Consider the following 20,802-nt stretch of genomic DNA (forward strand, 5'->3'; position numbering starts at 1 on the left):
TCAGTTGATGGGATTGGGGCATTCAACAAGGGTAATGTCTAAACCTTATTTAACACTGAGACATTAGTTGCAGAAAAGTACGAATTCAAACCAGAATAACTATACTATTTAGAATAGAGTTCTTTGTCCACAGTTATGAGGCCTCTTAAGACTGTGTAGGCGAATGGTCAGCCAGTAGCCACGCAAGGAAGAAGGGACACCATGATGATTGTAGCCACTATAAATGTTATAGGGCAGTCCCTCCCTCTTGATGTGTTTGTAGGACTACAGGTAATAGAGAGACCGTGGCCACCTGTGAGTTTTTCAGTAAAATTTACTCCGACTTCAGATGGAGATGTCTTAAATAGCTGAATGCTAAACTTAGTAGTAGACATTCGTGATCCATCTCCCCTACACCCTGTTAGTTCCTGGTTGATGCAATGGTGAAACAATGTGCTCATTTCAACCCTGGGACGTCCACATACCCTTCCACTCCAGATCAATCTGCGCAGTTGACCTCTAGGAGTGTCAGGCCATTCTCAAAGGCTGCTCTTTGTCCTTATGGAAAGGAAAGTAAGATGGTACAAGCCTGCACTCTGATTGAAAATGAGAACCCCATCACAGATCTAAGAATGAAGGCAGAGATGAGGAAGAAATGGTAAAAAATGAAGGTATCATCTGTAAGGAAGACGTTGCGAGAGAAGAAACTGTGTGTAATGCAAAGGAAGTCTGTCCAGGTAGAGGAAGAATCGTAATTTATCATCAGGATTAGGATAGCCTAAACCCATGTACATAGATTTTATTCTGTTTTGTTCTGGTTGAGCTGAATAAAGGGCGACGTATTAGTGTGCATGTTTCCCAGGTCTTGACTATCACGAGGACAGGAGGTTAATCTTTCATTCCACTGTACGAAGTCACTTCTCTCCAAGGACACCTTTATTTTCCCTACCAGAACACAGTAAGAGCGTCTGTTAACCCCCAAGGGTGTCACCAAGAGACAGGCTGACCTGGTTGAAATATAACCACCTCTGATAGTCTTCACTGTGCACTTATGAACCTGCAGTATCCTACAAGATAAGGTATATACTTAAATGCATATATTATAATATTATATTGCTCAAATATAAGTTTTTGTATCAAGATTTCTAGCTTTTAAGACCTTCAAAAACAATGGTCGATGTTCTCTTACTTCCCAGTTAGTGTTCCCCATATTTTTATATGCAAAATGTGCCACTTAATTACTGAGTTGAGGATTTATGAGTACACCATATGTGGGCTAAGCTGTGTAGTTTTTTGTGGGTACATTGTGCCCTCTCTCTACTATTAAATGGAATTCTTATGAGGGAATACCTGGTCATAAACTGGCATTCCTCTTCCTTGCCCTAATAAGTAAGTATTTTAGTAGATATAGTCCTTGTTTCTCAAGGCAGTTTGGACCTCCGTCATAGTAATCAGTTATAGCAATAAATAAAGACACATGAAGTTATTATTATGCATCCTTTTATATGAATTACATAAGTTACCTGTGTTTTGATATCTGTTGGAATTGCACAAATGCCATCAGTAAGCATATGAGATGTATTGGTTGTCTGGTGTCCATAGATGGCTGGCAGGGGCGAGTTATCATGAATGAATGACCAGTCAAGTTGGTGTATAGCTCTTCTTTGAACCATTTTACCTCCCATCTTACTCCCAGTAACTTTGAACTTAGTATCAGTAATCTAATAATTAGAGAAAATTGAAGCACCTCGAAACAGTATTTCCTCATTTGTTGCATAAATTGGTAAAATTGGTAGGAGTGTTTACTTAGATTTACTGCCTGATACAAAATAAACAGATCAAATGAGTTCTCCTTATTTGTGAATGACAATTAGTCTTGAACTGGACACAAGAGTCAACGGGTTTAAAACAGATCTATTTAACAAACATAAATGTTGTAATACCTTGAATTTTGTATTTTATCCTGTATGCTAAAGAAACTATTAGTCAAAATCAGGAGTCTATGAACTGGCAGCCCTGTGTATTGTGACAATCTGATTACGGAAGGAAAGTGTTGGTGCATCATCCCCAGACACACTGCTTTACATAGTAGAAGAGAAAGCCAGTGTGTTGAAAGGTAACTATTTTAAAATTCAGTAATAGCTAAAAAACTTTACAATGATCACACTGTACAAATCAGGCATTACTTTATCGAGGTTGCTATGGAAATATGCCTGGAAAGACTTAAATCCAGCAATATCCTTTATCTCTCATGACCAAATCCGACGAATTACGATCGGCCTGACTCCTGTTATGCAGTACAAAAGCGGATGCAAACTGATGCTCTGATGTTGTTGCAAAGTGCTTTTATACTGTACTAGGCAAGAGCCAACCCCAAAATACCACTTTTCCTAAGTGCTCTCCGTTACTGTTACTGGATCACCATGTAAATTAAAGGTTAAACTATCGCCAGGCCCAAGCAAAGACCTGTTCCACCTAAGTTCTGCCACACGTCAGAATCCTGAAATTGACAAGATTGGGATCTATTTCACCCTTACGTATGAACAGTCACCAGGACCCTGAAGAGGAGCATCTAGAAAATGATAAAGGAGAAATTAGAAACCATTCAAAAAGGAATAATAAAAGTATGAACAAGAAAAAGCATCTGTTAACCAAGAACAAGGTCTGATTTTAAAATGGAATGGTAAATAATCAAGCAAACTCTAGAGAAGGAGACAAAGAGCGCAAGCCCAAAATATAACAAAGAAAACAACACAAAACAAAGCCCGAGCTGTGAAAAGACTTGGATGTTTAACAAAAGAACTCATAGCTATAGTGCCCAACTCTACTTGAGACCCACGTGATGTAAAGCCAACAACTCACCTAGCAATCAATTCAATAATTATCAAATTGTTTATACTAGAATTAATGAAAATCCTCTACAAATAAGACATAGAGACACTTCAGTAACTGGTGTTGCCAAAGGGCCATGAAACTCATAGAAATTGGAAAGAAGACAGAGCACACAGCTTTTCAGCCTAGGCCCCAAGTAATAACTGAATATAAAAGTGAGTGGACAGCTGGGTCAGCTGGCAGTGTTGCCAACATATAGGGGACAGAATAGGAAAAAGAAGCGTTTAATGTCTTTGGAGACTCAGGGCAAGGTAAATTACCCCAAGATAATGTTCATTAATATCTAAGAGTTATTCATAACTTTAATTATCCGTTGAAGAAAAGATCTATGAAAATAAACTTTCTCCTGAAATAAAGAATATTTATCAAATAATAACTTGCATATTTTAACAGTAATTTGTATTTTTCCTAAATTTATAAACACAAGGACTTTTAACGGTCCCCTTAAAGGAGTATGATTTGTCCTTAAAACCACCGTGTTGACGAGTGAAAGGGTCATATATCTTGGATCTGATTCCCAGTGGTCACAGAAAGTGAAAGAAGAAGAATGGCAGAAATAGAGATTAATTAGCTGTAGTGGTTTTAGACAAGAAAATGTGATTAATACTCAAAATGAAGATCTGAAAGATAGTCATCATGCCTGCACTATTATATGGGACAGAAACTCTGACTTTTAAGAGGGGAGAGAGAAGGACTGTTGGAAAGAACCAAGGTGAGTATTGTGAGATGGATAGTTGGAATATCACTGATGTAGAGGATGGATAGTCAAGATATAAGAATGTCATGTTTTTGTAATAGACCAGAAGTTTTTTGTCCAAGAAATTAAGATGAGATTCAGCAGGTGAAGACCAGATTGGAGGACAATGTTCGGAACCAGGCAGAATGAATGAATTGAAATATTTCTTCAGTAGTAAAACCTTCTACCATGGAGGATAAATTTTCTAAGGTTCAGGTCGTTTGTCATGTGTACCAAATTTTCGTCTGACGTCAATTCGTTCGACGACACTTCGTCCACGTTTTTTTGTCCAACGTCTTTTCGTCTGATGGACTTTTGGTCCAACTACATTTGGTCCAATTTTGACAAAGAAAAAACCCTAGCCCATCCATATTTTCCCCAATAGAAAATTAAACCAGCTGAACGTTTTATTGCAGAAAGAAACCCCTCTGCAGCATTGTTTGTGCTGGGTAAATCTTGAAGAATACGCTCATTAACATTCCATAAATCTAATGGGCAAATAGACGGATCTTTCCTTTGTCTCACACCACGTCCTCTTACGACTACCATGTAAGTTACATCAAAGTAAGCAATTACTTTGGAAGGTATTTCGTCATCGTCTATTAATTCCTCATACTCCTCTTCAACATCTTCAGTAGGAAGAAATGCTAATGTTGAAAAACATCTTATTTTAAGACCGAATTCAGAGTGTTTGTTATATTTTTCTTTGAGACCTAGATCAACAATTTTTCTAAATATGGACTGCCCCAGATAAAACAAACATGCAACAATAGATGAATTATGGAATGATGAATTAGATGACTTATGAATCACAACTTTGAAATCTGCCATGAGATCAATTGGATCTACATAAGGTTGCATAACTATCAATTGCTCGAAAACTGATTCATATGTGTGCTTAGTTTTATTCTGCAGTAATGCAAAGACCCGTTGGAAACTGCTACCATTAACTTGTACATGAATGCAAAATAGTCAATACCACTGTTCCGGCGCAATTTTTATGTCCCATCACATGTCCAATGACAATATGATGCTATATCTTCAAAAGTTCTTTCTGATCCAAATATCAGAATTCTTTGATGATCTTCGATGCCTGAACCATATCTTAGAAACTGTTCACCATTATCAAGTTTACCGTACTCGTCAGGGATTTCATACCCAAGTCTAGCCACTGGATTAGCAGGAAATCCGGAATGCTTTAGTCGGCACCTTTGAATAGTCTTTTAAAGTACTTGCACACGAGGGAGCTGGAGCAAGTATTTTCAGTTATCTCTGTAAACTTTCTCAAAAATATGATACGCGAACTTGCTGCTATTATTTCAATCACTCCTTCCTTGATTACAGCAACTGCTTTTTCTAGCATTTTCAGAAACTGAAGTACTAAACTTGTAGCACACTATATATAAAGTACCATACTGAAGAGAGAAGGGAAAAGTGAATGTTAAGTGTGACTAATGGAGTAATTAGAAAATGAGCATATTACTTTATCATAAAAGCCAATAAGGTATAAACTTTTAACACAGTATTGAAGTAAATGGTAATAACAATCCCTTAAAAACTTTGTTTTCAATAGAAATTGGACCAAATATCGTTGGACCAAAAGTCCATCGGACGAAAAGACATTGGACAAAAACACGTGGACAAAGTGTCGCCGGACGAAGTGACATCGGACAAAAAGACCACCCACCAGTTTGACAGCATATACAGTAGTCATACACAAATCGAGGGGGATGACTCCTAACAGTGTGCCCCAGCAAAAGGCAAAAAGACGACTAGGAATAATGTTCGGCTTGCACAGATACCTTTTCATACATTTCTAGCTTTATCTTTCAACAGATTTAAAAATGCATATCTGGAAATCTTATTCATTAATTATAGGAAGAGGAAGGAAAACGGCTTATGAATACGGAGAGCGAGTGTCTTCAGTTGTCTGACAGGTTATTAGAACTACCTCGTTTTGTTTAAAAAACTGTTCCAATAGAAGGAACATGATTTGCATATGTGTAGGAATAAACGTATGATAGAGGATTTCAAAACAAAACCAATGAGACTAACAACTAATATGACTTTTTTGGTTGAAGGAATTTGATCACACGTGAATATAAACATTTCTTCATTTATAATCTCAAATTTTGTTATTTACAGTTTTCTTAACTAAACAAACCAGTCTTTATTTTTTTTTTTTTTTTTTTTTTTTTGAATAGGAGAAGCTCAGAGGAAGCTGAATTATTGTTTAAAGGGAAAACAGTTTGAATTTGCGTCAGAACAGATAAGGATTTTGAAAAGTTTCCAACCTACTCAGAACAACCGTTGGAATTGTTAACAACAGTTGGTGGAACAGACGCAAAGACTCTCCACCTTAACCTTCAGCCTTAACCAGTAGTATGTGTGAGTCAACACAATAGGAAAATAAACTTTAACCATTTGTCCTTTTGAATGGGATAACACTTCATATTGACCCTACTCTACATATTTCTGATTAAAATGGTTTGAATCTAATGATTGTGGTTATAATAGATTTATGTTCAGCTGTTGAATAGATTTTTACTTTTGAGCAATAGGAATATCGTAGAAAAACCTGTAGTATAATAACCTAATAAAGGAAGGATAAAAAAAAAAATAAATATAACGGACAAAATAAATATGTTCCACCAATATGCCTAGTTTAGCAGAAATTTTTGTGTTTTAAACCGCAAGTCTAACAGCCATAGTTTTATCTTGAAAACCTCAAGTTTAACCGTCAAACTTTTTTTCTTGAAAAAAACGCCACATGGGCATTCATTTTATGAAGTTTGTAATTAAGCATGATTTTGTGATTGTTACACTTCCTCTGCATACAACACACAATCTCTAGCCATAGGATGTGAGTATGTTTAGTACATTCAAGACGTTTCTCTGAGCTCTACTGGACGACCAGTTTCTCATTCACCCCCAATGAACATATAACCGTAACAGAGTTGCCCGGGTTTGTATTTGAGGCTTAGACTAAAGCCACTACTATGTTTCAGGACAAATGGTTTCTGGCCTTTCAATCACAACATCATTACAAATTATGTGTTTCTAGGACCACAGGCAATAGAGAGACCGGAGTCACCTGTGAATTTTTCAGTATAATTTACTCCAACTTCGGATGGCTAGTCCTTTTACAGACATGACAAGGTTAGCATTAGCACTGCGGGACCGACAGTGCTCTACCTCCCTCTCAGACTGTTGCTGAGTCCCGAGTGTGCATGTGCTCAACAGCCAATTTGCCTCCCTGCTAGAACTGTGAGGTGCACAGTTCCATTCAAAGACCCTATTATCTTTTTTTTATAAACTGTTGAATGGTTACTGACATTATGCTTAACGAATATATATTGTACAAGTATATAAGAAGAGTTAAAGAATATTACATTGAATCTTATTAATAATATTGAATATTTATTGGTGGCTCTGCAGTCTTGCAATGCTCACACAAAGGATGACAATGCTACTATCCAAACCTTTTTTTTTTTTTTAAGTCAACTGTTAAGATTATGGCCTTCAACAAGGCTTATGTGGAAACTTTATTTAAGACTGAGACATTAGTTGCGGAAAAATACGAACTCAAACCGCAAAGTATATACTATTTGGAATAGAGTTCTTTGTCCACAGTTATGAGGCCTCTTAAGATTGTGTAGGAGAATGGTCAGCTACTTGCCACGCAGGGAAGACGGGACACCATGACGTTTGTGGGCATTATAAATGTTGTAGGGCAGTCCCTCCCTCCAGTGTTTATAATTCCCATATGTTCATAAAACCCAGCTTTCAAAATGAACACAATATTAGGTTCCAAATGTATATTACATTATAATTGTAGCTTAAACGGTGAATGCTTCGTCCACACACTTCAGCATCTTCGTGGGAAATCTGGTTCTTCTCCAGAGAACAAGATTCTTCTAATCAAGGACAATGCAGAACGTTAAAATGGGCCTTCATGTTGGGAAATTTGTAATTAAGCATGGTTTTGTGATTGTTCCTCTGCATATGACACAAAATCACTAGCCATAGGATGTGAGTGTGTTTGGTATATTCAAGACGTTTTTGTGGGGTCTACTGAACAACCAGTTTCTCATTCACCCCAAATGAACATATAACTGTGCTATAGTTGCCGAAGTTATAATCTGAGGCTTGGAATAGCGCCACTACTGTCTCCAATGTTCCCTTTGGTTTCAGGACAAATGATGTGTTTGTAGGACCACAGGTAATAGAGAGACCGGAGCCACCTGTGAATTTTTCAGTATAAATTACTCCAACTTCGGATGGAGAGGTCTTAAATATCTGGAGGCTAAACTCAGCATTAGACATTCATAATCCATCTCCCATACACCCTGTTCCCTGTTGATGCAATGGTGAAACCATGTGCTCATGTGGACCCTGGGACGTCCATTTCCCCCTCCATTCCAGACCATAGTAGGTCAAGCCAATCTTCCGGACAGTTGACATTTAAGAGTGTCAGGTCATTCTCCAAGGCTTCTCTTTGTCCTTATGGAAAGGAAAGTAAGATGGTACAAGCTTGCACTCTGATTGAGAATGAGAAGGCCCTACCATAACTGAGAATTAAGGCAGAGATGAGAAAGAAGATATAGTAAAAAATTAAGGTATTGTCTATAAGGAAGGTATTGCAAGAGATGAAACTGTGTGCAATGTACAGGTAGTAGGTTGGCCAGGGCACCAGCCGCCTGTTGAGATACTACTGCTAGAGAGTTAGGAGGTCCTTTGACTGGCCAGACAGTACCATATTGGATCCTTCTCTCTGGTTACGGTTCTTTCCCTTTGCCTACACAGACACCGAATAGTCTGGCCTATTCTTTATAGATTCTCCTCTGTCCTCATACACCTGACAACAATGAGATTACCAAACAATTCTTCTTCACCCAAGGAGTTAACTACGGCAATGTAATTGTTCAGTGGCTACTTTCCTCTTGGGAAGGGTAGAAGAGACTCTTTAGCTATGGTAAGCAGCTCTTCTAGGAGAAGGACTCTCCAAAATCAAACCATTGTTCTCTAGTCTTGGGTAGTGCTATAGCCTCTGTACCATGGCCTTCCACTGTCTTGGGTTAGAGTTCTCTTGCTTGAGGGTACACTCAGGCACACTGTTCTATCTAGTTTCTCTTTCTCTTGTTTTGTTGAAGTTTTTATTGTTTATATAGGAAATAGCTCACTGAGCTATTTTCCTGCTTTTCCAACTAGGGTTGTAGCTTAGCATTTAATAATAATAATAATAATAATAATAATAATAATAATAATAATAATAATAATAATAATAATAATAATAATAATAATAATAATAATAATAGTCTGTCCAGGTAGAGGAAGAAGGTGAGGAGGATTACTTGGATGAGGTTTCTATGCAGCTTGTTGACCCCTCAGAGTATTCTGATGGGGTGTATGAGTACTAGGGCAATTAGATAGATTTTCTGTACCATTTGTTGCGAAAGAACCGGATGTGAAGGACTTTATACTTTTGCAGAAAGAAAAAATATCAATTATTGTAATTCATCATCAGGATTAGGGAAAGATTGGACTGGATTGGTGATAGGAATTCAGCAGACCTAGAGTATGCTGATGATGCTGTCCTTCCTAGCAGAACAGCACAGGATTTGCAATGCTTGCTTACCAGAATGCATGAAATATCACACGAGGTAGGACTGAAGATAAATAGAAGAGAACTGAGTATTCAACGGAAGATGAAATATCTTTGGAAGGAGAAAGGATTAATGATGTAGAATTATTTAAGTATTTAGGAACAATGATCTCAAATACAGGCTCTTTAGGATTAGAGTTTAGTGAAAGATTTGAAAAAAAAAGCAAATCAGACAATGGCTAGGTGAAGTAAAATTTGGAAATTAAATTGCCTAAAATTTCACCTAAAAAACAGACTATATATTGCTCTATGGACATGCGTCATGGTATGAAAATGAAACAATCTCCAATAGATTTAGTAGATTTGGGAATAAAGCCTTCAGAAGGATATTGGGAGTTAAATGCAGGACAGGATTAGAAATGAAAATATAAGAGAGATTACTCAAGTACCATATGAGGATGAGATCATGATGAGAGGTAGATGCACATTGTTTGAGCATGCTCTTCGCACTCCCCAACAGAGATTAGTTCACCAAACGTTTCACTGGGCTCCACAAGGCACTAGAAGGAGTGGAAGACCCAAGCCTACATGGCTTAGGACTATAAAGCGCGATATAGATGAATGGAGAAGTATTGAATTAAAAGCCCAAGACAGAGACGACTGGCGAAATCTAACCGAGGCCCTTTGCATTAATAGGCGTAGGAGGAGATGATGATGATGATGAATCTCACAACCATATGTTTTGTTTTGTTTTGTTTCAGTGTATTTTTTTTATAGGGAACTCTGTTCTGAGTGAGCTGAAACTCGAAGAGGGAACGAAGGTGGACGAATTAGTGTGCTATTTTTCCAGGTCTTGACCATCACGGATAACAGAAGGTTTTTCTTTTATTCCACTGTACGAATTCTGTTCTTTCCAAGGACACCTTTATTTTCCCTACCAGAACTGTATAAGAGTTTGGTAACCACCAAGGGTGTCACCAAGAGACAGGCTGACCTGGTTAAGATTTAACCACTAACCACCTCTGATTGTCTTCAATATGCACTTATGAACCTGCAGTAGCCTACAAGTTAGGGTATATACTCAAAGGCATATATTGTTATATCATTTTGCTTAAATATAAGTTTTTGTATCAATTTTTGTAGTTTTTATGACCTTCAAAAACAATGGTCGATGTTCTCTTACTCCACAGTTAGTGTTCCTCTAGTTGAGATCCCAAAAATATTTAGGTGCAAAATGACACTTAATTTCTGAGTAGAGGATTTATGAGTATACCATATGTGGGCTATGCTGTGTAGTTTTTTGTGGGCACATTTTGCACTCTCTCTACTATGAAATGGAATTTTTATGAGGGGATTTCTAGTCATAGTTTGGTGTTCCACTTCCTTGCCCTAATAAGTAAGTATTTTAGTAGATATAGTCCTTGTTTCCCAAGGCAATCCAGACCTCCTTCTTAGTAATCAATTAAAACCACAAATTCAGACACCTGTAGTTAATATTATGCATTTTTATATGAATTACATAAATTACTTGTGTTTTGGTGTCTGTTAAAATTGAAACAAATGACATCAGTAGGCATATGAGATGATTGGCTGTCTTGTGTCCATGAATGGCTGGCAGGGGCGAGTTATCATGAATGAATTACCAGTCAAGTAGATTTGTAGCTCTTCTTTGAACCGTCTTACTCTCAGTAACTTTGAACTCACTCTCAGTAATGTGATAACTATAGAAAATTAAAGCAACTTTAAACAGTATTTCCTTACTAGATACATAAATTGGTGAAATTGGAAGGAGAATTTACTTTGATTTACTGCCTGATACAAAATAAACATATCAAATGAGTTCCCCTTATTTGTGAATGACAATTAGTCTTGAACTGGTCACCAAAGTCAACGGGTTTAAAACAGATCTATGTAACAAACATAAATGTTGTAATACCTTGACCTTTTGTATTTTATCCAGTAAGCTGAAGAATAAATTAGTGAAAATCGGGAGTCTATGAACTAGCAGCGCTGTATTATATATTGACAATCTGATTACGGAAAGAAAGTGTTGGTGCATCATCCCCAGACACACAGCTTTACACAGTAGAAGAGAAAGCCAGTGTGCTTAAAGGTAACTATTTTAAAACACAATAATAGCTGAACACTTTACAGTGATCACACTGTACAAATTAGGTAATACTTTATCGAGGTTGCTATGGAAATATGCCTAGAAAGACTTAAATCCAGCAATATTTCACCTTTATCTCTCGTTACCAAATCCAACCAATCACGATCGACCTGACTCTTGAAAACATCTCTCTGCTATGCAGTATGATAAAGATTTAAATCCAGCAATATGGCACCTTTATCTCTCATGACAGTATTACAATCGACCTGACTCCTTAAAACATCTCTCTGTTATGCAGTACAATAAGTACATCTTGGTTCCACCTACCTGTAGAGTAAGATCTATGAACAAATGCGGAAGCAAACTGATGCTCTGATGTTGTTGCATAATTGTTTTTTGGGTTCAGCCATGTCGTCCTGATTGAAGGTTCATTTAGGTAGCTTTTTAAGGGATATTTGGCTACAGTGATATTCCCAGAGAATTAACCACAGGTTTCCAGAATTCTAACTCCTGGCGCGAGTATCCTTAATATAACTTTTAAGGATATCGCATAATATCAGGGAACGTATTTCTTGATATGACACATGGCAATCTTCACCACAAATAGATTTTACGCTTTGAGTGGGAAGAGTGGCGAAAATGAAGGGGAGCCATTATCAAGGTTACCTGGTGGATCCCCTCCCGGTACTACTATGGCGTATTATTCCTTTTAAGGTAGCCATTTTAGCACAGTGTTCTTCCACGATGCTCTCGGTGTTGTACCTGTTTTCAAAGAATATTATCATGCAATCTCTAGTATCTTCATCCTCTGGAAAGTTGAGTATTTAATCTTTCCCGTGCATAATTTTTGGCTACCTTTTCACAGTTAAATTAACCTAATTTAAGGGTGTTAAGCGTAGCACTGCCCTCCCCAAGGGCGGCCATTTTAGGCCACTGTCGTACACCATAAATGCTTTATTTAGTTAGTAATACGACGTTCCCAGTAATTCTAGCTAGTTAGGCAAAATTATACTACTGAAAATAAGCTTTATACACATATAATATTTCCTCTTCCAAATGTTTTTTATCGTATTTGATAGGGCCTCGGTGGTACTAGCGTAGCCAAGATCACGGCTCGGGTTAGTCTAGCCTAACTCGTTTTAGTATACTTTAATAACGTTATCCCCCGTTTAACCTCTTGTATTGTTTTTATTAATTCAGTCGGAGATATAGATAACTCCTAGAATTACTAGTATAATATGATACGTTTCTCTTTTAGAGAAATAAGGATAAACCCTTCATTTCCCCTGGGTGCCGCCAGCCCAGGCGACAACCCTATCTTCCGTCATGGCCATTGAGTAGTGTACTCCGCTTTGACTTGGATAGTGTTTTCTGTTGATCTTGTTTGCCGGCGAGTATCCCGGCTTTGAAATACGACAATAACTAAGGGTATTCTGTCCTGTTGCCGACAACGCTACCAATAGGGGAATAGTCATTCCCCTGCCGGTTACATCGTTGTCGGCATAGGAAGTTCAGCTTCCCTTGACCACAACCGAAAGTGGGTAGTATAATTGCCACCTTTCTCCCTTATGGACTAAAAGACATGTCTTATATCCGGCAATGTCTCAGGATAGGGAATCTTTGTTCCTCTGCCGCCCAATATGGCGCCGGTATAGGAAACTATGCTTCCTTGATTTACAGCCGAAAGTAGGAGGCATACCTGCCGCCACCTTTTTCTATAAAATATAACAACCTTTCCCTTCACCTTCTGTCCTTTAGTGCCGTCACGATTCCTGTGGCCGGTATTCTACAATCACCCCGCTTGCCGGGCTGACTGAGTTACCGGCCGGGCTCCTACAAAGGCAGTTAGGTTGCCGTTTTGACCATCTCCCTAACGGAAGCTAAGCTCCGGAAAGGTTTAGCCGGACCTGACGGCTGCCGGTGAGAAACCCATTATACTTTTGAGTATTCTTCAGATCTTTTTTGGAATGCCATCCACAAACCCTGTAACCGGCAGTACAGCCGGCAACAGAAATTTTGGCTGGAAGGAAGCTTGAATCAATATATTCCTCCCTTTCCATTTGAATCCTCATTCTGGAAAAAAGGCAGTAGAGACAGTAGTCCCTACACCCCAAATTATTGTACTAAACTATGATAATATGGCAGGCTTTCTTTCCATTCTTTTTCTCTCTCTGTCAGCTAGTGCCGCCAGGCACTAGCCTAACTCGGTAGTATACTGGCAAAACTACAGTATAAGACAATACAGTAGCCAGTATTCCCGCAGTATAACAATACACCAGTTAGAAAACTACAGTATATAATGATACAGTGATTTGAAATTTCAAACATACTCTGTGTATCCTTTCATAGTTCATTGTTGAGACCGTTTAAAAAATGTTGAGGTGAAGTATTACTTCAACATTCTCATGAATCCTAGATCATTGGAACACCAATGACTACCTGTCAGTATTAATATTTTACAAATGGTGGAGTTAGTGTTAGTATCCACTGACTCCGGCTCTATGTACTAGGTTATTCCACTCTGTATTTTAACTAATAAGGAAACTAAACATTTTAATATTGTAGGAGGTCACAGCAATTGCCTGGAGGGGAAACACAGATATGTGTCTTTCCTACTTCTTTTCTAGCTTAATCGGGTCGCTCCAATCGCTTGACCTTGCTGACCGACGGCTTTGTAAAAGATATCCCTGACACTATGGAGTCAAGAGATACAGCAAGGGAATCCCACCAAAGGTGAGTATGAGGCTTCCAGAAGAACTCTCCGGGAGCTTCCCTACCTAACAAATCCTTAAACTTCCTACTGTTCCCTAAGGCTCAATCGAATACGTTTGGGCCTCAGGCACAGGTTCCCGCAGGAAGTGGTTCAAGAAGTCATTACCAAAGCAATCACGGAGAATGGGAACATGCTTCAAAAGTGGGGCATGTCCTCAAAGAGGAAATCATTACTAGAACTGCACAATTTCCGACCGTGACCATGACCACGGTGCCTCGAATAGTAGTCCAGCTGTAAACCACCTTCCAGTTGGTTTCTCATCAGCTGGTAGCCAGTCACCTGTATTTAATCCAGGCTTTGAAAGGCACTCTACCACCTTTCGGCCCTACAAAGGTAAGGACCCAAAAAGAGGATCCTCCTGAAATCTCCAAGGGTGGAGGAGGACGCGGTCAAGGAAACATGTCCTCAGGAACCTCTAAACAATGAGAGGTTCCAGGTAGGAAGAATATACCTCAAAACTCTTGAACAAGAAAGTAAGGAGGAAAGCAAAGTACATCAAAATTCAAGGGAAGGCTTTTTTGTGTTCACAAGAGAGACTCCGACATACCCAGAGTTATTCTACAATTGTCTCCACTCAACAAGTTCATCGAGATCGACAAGTTCCGGATGCTTACAGTGCAATACATAAGGACCCTTCTAGCAAAAAGGGTAGTATACGGTCTCATTAGACCTGGCAGATGCTTACTGGCACCTACCAGTCAGTCACCCCCTCTCTTCCTACCTAGGATTCAGGCTACAGAAGACAAAATTTGTCTTCAGAGCCATGCCCTTCGGACTAAACATAGCCCCAAAGATATTCACAAAGCTAACGGACACGATCGTCCAGCACCTATGCTCCGAAGGAGTACAGGTAGTAGCATACCTGGACGATTGGCGGGTGCAGACAGCATCCAAGACTAATTGTCTGCAATTGGCCGGAAAGGTGATCCAGTTCCTTGAACACCTGGGCCTCGAGACCAATAACTACAAGTCTCGCCTTTCTCCAGCTCACAAGTTTCAATGGTTAGGAATCAATGGGAACTTGCAGTCACACCACCTCTCCATTCTATTAAAAAAAGAGTAGAAAAATTGCAGCATCTGTCAGGAGACTAATCCAACACAAGAGGATTTCAAAATGCTAACAGGAAAGAGTACTTGGCTCTCTCCGGTTCGCAGTAGTGACAGATCCGGTGTTAGAAGCACAGCTAAAGGATACGCCAGGAGTCTAGAGAAGATACGTATCAAACGCTCGAAGAGATCAACAAGGTTGACACCGCCCCTATTCTGCATGCCATTAAGGCCGTGGTCAACGAATAATAGCCTAGCACAGACAATTCTCTTGCAACCACCACAAACATCAGTGGGGATACACACGGAAGCCTCCTTGAAAGAAGGGGGATGCCATCTGCATGAAAGGAAAGGGCAAGAAATTTATCATTCCAGTTCAAAAAACTTTCACATCAACATCTTGGAGGCTATGACAGTTCTCCTGACGTAGAGGAGACTATCCTCTCGCAGAACAGTCCACATTAGACTGGCTCTCAACAACGAGGTGATAGAAATATGTCTATTTGACAAGGCTCGAGTTCACCTCACATCAACCACGTGATGTTAGCCATCTTCCGCCTGGCAAGGAAGAGAAGATGGCATTTATCAAACAGTTCACCTTCAAGGGTTCGGTGATGTGACGGCGGATGCTCTATCAAGGTGAAAGCCGATAGAGACAGAATGGTCCCTAGACACAGGCTCATTCTCCTCTGTTTTCCATAAAAGTCCCGGAACTGCAGATCCACCTCTTCGCAACGAGCGATAACAAGAAACTACCTCGTTATGTAGCCCCCTACGAGAACCTTAATCAGAAGTGATAGACGTCATGTCTCTCAACTTGAATGGATGGAATCGAATTTATCTGTTTCCACCAGCCAATCTCCTGCTAAAAGTCCTCGATAAGCTAGGATCCTGCAGTGGAAAAACTCTTGTAGTGGCCCACAAATGGCCCAAAAACAATTGGTTTCCTCTAGTTCTAAAATTGAAACTGTAGCTGTTTCCTCTACCGTACCTAGTTTTATCCAAACTAGTGCAGAAGTCGGCTGTTACATTTCATCCTCGAGAACCAACAACCTGCATCTCATGGTTTTTTGGCCTAGCAGCGAACAATAGTTTGGGATCTCGAAGAATGTGGCCGACTTCTTTATATAGTACAAGTTAAGTCCAACCAGGAGACAATGTGGATTGTCTTGGAAGAAAGGGGTAACCCTCGTGAAAACAAGGGGACCAACAGGAATTTCCACAGGTTTCTGTCTCTCTTTCTTCTTTTACCTACTTAAAGGAGGCCTGACTTCCACTATGATAACCACGTGTAAGTCGACCCTGACTAGACCTCTTCTATACGCCTTTGAGACGGAACTCATAAGCGAAACCTTTTTTAAGGTACCAAAGCATGCACTTGACCCAAGCCGGCAACCCCTCCAAAGCCATTGCATGGGCGTTGGTCAAAGTGTTGCACTATCCTTCGGATATAACAATGAGGAAGAACTAACACAGAAAGTAAATTTTCTGTTAGCAATACCCTTAGGGGCTAGAGTTAGTGAAATGTTGGCCGTATCAGGGATGTAGGCCATATTCAGTTCAGAGAAGAGGGAAAACTGAATCCTTTCCCCGATCCTACTTTTCTCGCCAAAAATGAGCTGCCCACCAAAAGGTGGGGTCCTTGGAGAATCTGCCGACTGAAGGAAGATATCTCCCTATGCCCATTAGGGTTTCGTAAGGTCTGTCTTCGTAGAACTTCAGACTTCAAGCAAAGACAGCTCTTCCGAGGCGAAACCTCAGGATCAAAATTTATCCCTAAAATAACTGAGAGCAATGCTCACCTACTCATTCGCAGAGAGGATCCTGACAGCTCACCCGAAGTTCAGGATCCTAAGAAAATTGCTTCTTCACGGAACTTCTTCCAACACTATACAAAGCAAGTACCTAAACTAAGACATTTGGTGGCGGCGGGTAGTTTTAAAAAACCCGTCGTCTCAGCCTGCGACGAACAGTGAACTGCTTTGGGACTTTCCAGTGCATCGGGTGCATGTGTACATTTACCCTCGAGTGCAAATCACAACGATGATTAACTCACTGTTCCATATAGGTGCATATTTGACTGATAACACCGGTGACGAGTGAACATTGCATCACGGTGTTTATGCATTTCCGAAATCTTTACAAGTCAGTCCGATTTGGTTTCACATCTCAATTGAGTGGCACCATTTCGATGAATTTACATATTTTTCCAACAGGAGAAAATATGGACCCTGATGTGTTTTCAATGTCGGATCAGATTCATTCCTGATTGTAACTACAATTGATAATCTAGTTACAAGGTAAAATACTAAAAGTATTTGCGTCCTATTACTGCTATCTCTGTTACAGACGAAAAAAGTATACTAGAGTTTTAAATAAGCCCTAAAAGGCCCCATCTCTAGGATTTACCGTCCGTCCTTATGTAGATACAAACTTTGAATCCTTATAGTCGAAGTCGACACTTTTCCTACTAGTTCCAAGATTAGGGGATATGACAAATAACGGTAATGACATAAATAAAAATCTAGGAGACCATATAAGTAACTCATTCAAAGTAAAGGGACTTATACAAACCCACAGATATAGAACTTTCAAGTAATTCTCTGGTAAACTTCCATCAGGACAGCATGGCTGAGCCCAAAACACGGATTTTGAGCAAAGCGAAAAATCTATTTTTGGGTAATATGGCCATGTCGTCCTGATGGACCCTCCCTTCTTTCAAAAAAGGAGTATACAACTACGTAACGAAAGACCTCACCCGAAACTACTCTATCTGCGACTATCCATGCTTAAAGGCAACAAGGAATAATACGCCGTAGTAGTACTAGGAGGGGATCCACCGGGTAACCTTGATAACGGCTCCCCTTCATTTTCACCCTCAAAGCGTAAAATCTATTCGGGGGTGAAGACTGCCTATCAAGAAATACGTCCCCTGATATTATGCTATATCCTTAAAAGTTATATTAAGGATACTCGAGCTAGGAGTTAGAATTCTGGAAACCTGTGGTTAATTCTCTGGGAGTATCACTGTAGCCAAATATCCCTTAGAAAGCTACCTAAAGGAGCCTTCCATCAGGACGACATGACCATATCACCCAAAAATAGATTTCTCGCTTTGCTCAAAATCCATTTTATGCCGCAAAATTTAGCAGGATTTTTATGAAATTGTGCATCCTTTATGCATTTAAATTTTTCAATCAGTCTGTTATTTATAAGAATAATTGCATAAATGTAAAAAATTTATATAGGAAAAAATTGATGTTTACAGCTGTATAACATTTATCTGTAAATTACATTAATATGAAATACAATTGGGAATCAAGTAGACTGGTATTTATCACTATTTTGTTAATAATTTATAAAAAGTGTGAGTGTGATTGAAGAACAAAAATTAACACACAAGTAAATTTAGAATTTACTTACAATTTTTTCTAACAATTTTAAGATGAAATATCTTATTCACTATTAATAACCCAACAACGTTTTGCTATTCTGCAAAACTGATCGAATATTTATTAATATAAACTTATATATTTAAACAATCCTCTATTAAAATGGCATTCTCAAAATTTCTGTTAATATTTAGTTTTAAGCAAGTAATGCATTGCAAATGCACACAGCACACTCTAGCTGTGACTACATTAGTCCATATTTGGTGTTCTCAATTTGCGTAGGACAAACTGATATAATGATATGACTCTAGTTCTGCTATTCACCCTCTGACATTTGTTTATGTCAGCTCTTACAGTGGTTTTACCAACCATGTATAGCATTTGAGAATATTTATTACCTATATTACCACAATATTGGAATGTAAATCTCATATACTCACAGTTATTGGGGAGAAAAAATTGAATATCTGTTGTTTTGGTAATACTTGCTGAAGAAACTTGTGTCACTGAGCCTTGCTCTGCCGCAGGACTTATCGGGGAAAAATAGTCCTCCGCAAAACAAAGTCTTCCAATAGTTTTCTCTTAATATTTTACTGATTGTTTACTGGAAATCATTACCGGACACTTTGTGAAGTAGTTTAATGTACAAAAGGGATTCTTCCTGATGAAGCTTCAAATTCTTTTGATTTATAGATAGACCTTGAGTCATAGGGATCCATACTGGGTCACTCTGCATTGAGCCGACATTGCTTGCCCAAAGAGAAACTTCTCAATAAAACAAAAAAATTGTTGTTATTTACATGTAATAATATACACCAAAAAATTAAAAGCAGATCAGAAGCACAAACAGTCTGATCAAAGGTTAAAGGTCAAAGTATAGAGACATTAAAGAAAATAAGTGACTCATAAACTTATATATCTAATATTGAAATTTTTTTCTAAGAGAAGAAAATTTTATCTTCTTACATAGGTTGTTTTTTATTTTTGATATCCTTGTAATTCAATTCAATCAAAATGGAATTAGTTTTAGGTAGAGAGAGAGAGAGAGAGAGAGAGAGAGAGAGAGAGAGAGAGAGAGAGAGAGAGAGAGAGAGAGAGAGAGTACCATCCTCCACCGACACTAACAATGAAGTGTGACATCTGACTCAGCAAACACATTTGAAAGGTCATCATCACGTGACCATCATATAACGACATCATCCGTTGCAATAACATCACATTTCTCCGAGACATCAACTCAGATCTGTTAATTAGAAACAACAAGAAAACAAGGAAGACATGTACACGTGAAGAATCTACCCCCCCCCCTCCTCTTTACCATCTCTATATACCACTTTTAACTAATGTCCTTATGATGGTAATAAAAGGTTTATACAAAAAACAGTTATCGATATAGATAAATTTATCTTATCAACATCAACATATTATCAGTAAAATATCTAAATATCAGTAAAAATAAATAGTGAAATAAATGGTCCATATTAACAAAAAAAAAAATTAATCCAGGTTATTTATCAATATCATATGGAATGTATGTCAACATGATGATATTCCCCAAATAACACAAAATATATATTAAATCTATTTACATTCCATGAGCAAGCATTGGGTGAAAATCAGAATTCAATGAAGAGTATAGTACATTAGATTATATGTTAATATAAAATATTCCATAACACTACAAAATATATAGTTTGTTAACAAAACAGTACGTTCAAATAATGTTGTGAATAAGTGTAGAGTATAAAAATAGTATTTTCATATTATGTCGTAAATGGGTATACTGTATGTAAATAGTACAATAAAATTATGTCGTAAATGGGTATACTGTATAAAAGTAGTACATTCTAATCATGTTGTGAATGGGTATACGGTATAATAAATAGTACATTCAAATTATGTCGTAAATGAGTGTACAGTGTAAAGAAAATACTATATTTAAATTATGTCGTGAATGGGTATACAGTATATGGGCACTGATATATATTTAGAAAAAGTGGCATTTTGTGGAAGGGAATAACTATACTATGTGATGAAAAAATACATTCTATAAGGACTATGAATACTGTATGTATCAACAACAAAAATCATTCTTGGTAAGCCATTGATGAAAAATATAACAAAAAGATTATACAGCACCAAGATATTCTGATAAAAAGATAAATTATGGATACAAAATTTCTTGTTTTCTGGTTACAGTGAAGATATAAAGTATATTTTTAATTCTCTAACGAATTTTTAGATTTTTAAGGTAGAATTAGCACTAGC

Source organism: Palaemon carinicauda, chromosome 43, assembly GCF_036898095.1.
Source record: "Palaemon carinicauda isolate YSFRI2023 chromosome 43, ASM3689809v2, whole genome shotgun sequence".
NCBI lineage: Eukaryota > Metazoa > Arthropoda > Malacostraca > Decapoda > Palaemonidae > Palaemon > Palaemon carinicauda.